The sequence below is a fragment of the Palaemon carinicauda genome, chromosome 19 (genome assembly GCF_036898095.1).
Source record: "Palaemon carinicauda isolate YSFRI2023 chromosome 19, ASM3689809v2, whole genome shotgun sequence".
In the NCBI taxonomy this organism is placed as follows: domain Eukaryota; kingdom Metazoa; phylum Arthropoda; class Malacostraca; order Decapoda; family Palaemonidae; genus Palaemon; species Palaemon carinicauda.
The window spans coordinates 86,235,573-86,239,859 of record NC_090743.1 but is presented as its reverse complement, the minus strand read 5'-3'; positions in this window follow the sequence as shown (position 1 = coordinate 86,239,859).

The window sequence follows — 4,287 nt, the reverse complement described above, 5'->3', positions numbered from 1 at the left end:
CAGAAACCAACAGAAAAACACTAAAAAAGATCAAAACTAATTTCTTTAAAACAGATAGTTTTTGTTATCATTCTTGTTAATTTAGTTTTTAAGCATGATGTATCTTTTTTATTACCATTACTTCTTATGCTGTATGGAGACATTGAGGAAAATCCGGGACCATTACGCCCTAGACTTCGTCAATGTCGTCTACTGTATTGCAATGTTCGTGGTCTTCCTGCAAATGCTCAAGACCTTACAGTTGCGTCCAGACACTATGATATTCTTTTGTGCTCAGAATCTTTGGTTTCTAATAAGAGGCATTCATCTGAACTCCTTATAACTGGTTTTAAGAAGACAATAATGTTGAAACGTGATGCCATCCCAAGGGCCAGGGGAATGGCGGTGTATATTAGGACCGAGTACCCTGCTACTCATAAGTCCTGCTATGAATGTGATGTCATTAGATTCAGGTAATAAAAGTTTGTGGTAGGCATAACACCTTCTATTTGGGTTCAATCTACCAGAATCCAGACATGGATGATTCTATTTTCGTTTATCTTCTTACCATAATGACTAAGATACAAGAAGATGATAGAAAGACCTCTTTTGTCTTTGTTGGTGATTTCAATGCTCACCATAGGGAGTGATTAAGTTCTGTTTCTCCTACTGATTATCATGGCTTAAGAGCTTTAGACTTTGCCTCTGCATCAGGCTGTGGGCAAATCATAAGTGAAGCTACACAAATGTCTGGAAACTGATTGGATCTTCTATACACTGACTCCCCTGGCATTATAACAGGTAAGGTTAGTTTTCCAGTCGGAACATCTGACCGTGCCTTGATTTAATTAGTAGTGAAGACAGAGTAGCCTGTCCTTGATGTATCAACTCTTGTAAGATTGATATGAAATTTCAAGCAGCCTGGAATGGCATTTTGCATGATCTTTTGGGCTTGAATTGGTCACAGTTTCATAATAGTGTTGATCTTGTTGTCCCTTTGAATGAGAATCTAGGGAAGGTAATTGATAGGCATATGCTTTTTGTGTGCTAAGGTACCGCCTGAAGGACAAACCAGGGTTCAGTGATGATGGTCGATGTGCTTATTTGTAGAAGCAGGATGTCTATCATCTTTGGAAGGGTAACAGATCAGATTTGACTAGGAATTACTATACTCAGCTTATTACTTTTACTCAGAGAATTTATGCTTCAACTGAAAAGAAATACAATCTAACCATGACTTACCGTGGTATCTGCACTCTGGTGTAGATGCAATAGTTCCTTCTTTACATAAATCAGATATGTTTGAGAGTAAGCAGAGTAATGGGAAACTCGAACTTCCTCATTCTTGTTTTCCTGAGGCTAAACTAACTAGTTTAGCTTTTAGAGCTCGTGAGATTAATGCTCTGTTGATGGACCTTGATGCGTATGGAGGTATAGAATCAAATGTTTTTTTTTTTATTTATTTATTTATTTTTTTAAAGACTGCAGATTTTTTTTAGCTCTATAGTTATCTGTCATTTTGCTCAAGTTAGCAAGAAGAGGAGCTTTCAGCACTTGTTGGAGAATTGGTAATGTTACTCCACTATGTAAATGTATTTTTGGTAGCTTAATTCCAACTGATTACCGCTCAATTTCCATAATTCAGATTTTATCTAAAGTGTTTGAATGTCTTTTGCCGAAATGTCTTAAAAGGTTTGTTGAAAGTAATCATCTGTTCCTAGTTTGCAATTTGGTTTTCGTAAAGTCCATGGAGCATGTGATGCCCTTCTTACAATCTCAAATACTCTACAGAAATCCTTTTTGTTATGGTCAGGTCGATGGCACTACACAAGACCAGAAATTTTTTTTTTTTGATTTTGGAGTTTCTTTCTTATCGAAGATCTGCTTACCATAGCTAAAGATTCTTTTCTACCCTTACCAAGAGGAAAGTAGCCATTGAGCAATTACATTGAAGTAGTTAACCCTTTGAGTGAAGAAGAATTGTTTGGTAATCTAAGTATTGTCAGGTGTATGAGGACAGAGGAGAATGTCGTAGGAATAGGCCAAACTATTCGATGTTGTGTAGGCAAAGACAAAATGAGCCTTAACCAGAGAGAGGTCTTTAATGTATTACTGCCTGGCCAGTCAAAGGACCCAATGACTCTCTAGCGGTAGTATCTAAACTAGTGGCTGGTGCCCTGGCCAACTTGCTCCCATGGGAGACCTCCCCTTTTGTGTATGTTACATGGACAACATACTTGTGTACTCTTCCTCCGCTGCCTACAATAAAACAGCCTTTTAGTCTGGTAAGACAAGTGTACCCTTGGTGTCAACGAAAAATATTTTTTAGGGCACCGCATCACTCCCAAAGGAGTTCACTCCCTACCTGAGAAGTAGCAGCCGTTCAGAACTTCCCCATGCTCTCGACCATCAAAGCGCTTTAAGAATTCTTAGACATGATTAACTATTATCACCTTTTTCTGTCAGCCATTGCAGTCACTCTTGCCCCCTCTATGCCTTCCTCAAGGGGCAATTGAAAAGACCTCAAGTGTGACACCCTTCAAGAAGCGCCTTTCTGCAACACCAAAAAAGGCCATATAAAATGCTTCTGCTCTATCCTTTCCTGTTCTACATGCACCTCTCCTTCTCTCTACTAGGGCCAGCAACGTCGCTATTGGGACAGTTCTCGATCAGTTTGTTAACAGCTTGCCACACCCATTGGCCTTCTTCAGTAGAAAGGCAGAATCCAGCTACTCTACCTTCAACCGCAAATTTTTGGCGGTGCACTTGGCTGTCTGTCACTTTTGCCACTTCTTAGAAGATACACCCTTCGCCATTCACACGGACCACATGCCTCTGGTGCACGCCTTCACTCAACAATCCGATTGCTGGTCCGACGGGTGATCATCCGTCAACACTGACATCTCTTTGCTATGGCTGAAGACAATTGTACCCTTCAATGCTTCCCTGGGAAAATGAATTCTGTTGCTGATGCCCTGTCAATAATCACATTGGCTGCCACTCACCTTAGATTGGACTACATCTCCTTGGCAGAAGCTTAACGAAAAGATCCAGAGTCCCAAGCATGTAGGACATCCTGTACATCCCTCCGTTGAGAGGACATCCCATTCGATAACTTCAACGCCACCCTTCTCTGTGAGGTCCGTACTGGTAAACCTAGAACGAGGATACCTGCTCTGATGCAGCAAATGGTGTTTGATTTCATTCAGGGTCTTTCACATTCTCACGCCGTTCTACTCCACAGTTACTGATGATGAAGCTAATTTGGCATGGCATTACTAATTATGCTAAGGATGGGCTCTGCACCTGTACTTCATGCCAATCCTCAAAAGTACATTGACACACAGATTCAGAGGTTGGCGCCTTTCTTCAATCTCACTGTTGGTTTGCCAACATTCCCATCGACATAGTTGTGCCCCTCCCTACCCCCATCACAAGGACATCGTTACCTTTTTACTGTTATTGACCACTCCAATCGTTGGCCTGAAGCCATTCCATGGAAACAGCAAAGTCTATTTCATATACTTTTGTCTTACTCACAGGGTGGATAGCGAGATTTGGTATCCCTGAGCATATTACTTCTGATAGGGGTACCACTTTCACCTCTAAATTTTGGACTTCGTTTGCAAACCTCCAAGAGAATCACCCATCATCAAACAACCACCTACAACCCTGCTGCCAATGGAATGGTTGAACGTTTTCATCCCACCCTCAATGCAGCTTAGATGTCCCGCTACAAGGACTCCAACTGGTTTACCCAACTTCCATGGGTCCTCCTGAGACTAAGGACATATCTTAAGAACGCCCTGGATGTCTCGGCAGCGGAAATGGTGTATGGAGACCGGCTGGTCGTCCCTGCAGAGTTTTTCTGTCTGCAACAATCTCCAGTGGCTACTTCATGTTTTGGGAAAATTTATTCCATGTCACCAGACTTAAAAGCAATCAGTTAAGCAACACATACCAGCAGATCTGTACTCGGTAATGCACATTTTCCTGCACGACAACAATAGCAAGCCAAAACTAACGCCCCATTACATGGGCCCTTTCCTCGTGTTCTGGTATGCGCTGAAAGCATTCTTGATTAACGTGCGTGGTAAAGAAGACTAGGTCTTCATTGATCACCTAACACTAGAATATCTCTTGCCAGATGACACGCCTACAGTACGGCTCACAAGAGCGATGCGCCCTATTTCACATGTATGGGATTTTCTGGAGGGGAGCTATGTACAGTACGTGTTTCATATACGCTCTTACACTGTAACGATTTTGATTGTCATATTTTTACTCGCTCTTCCCTGCACTCTTAAT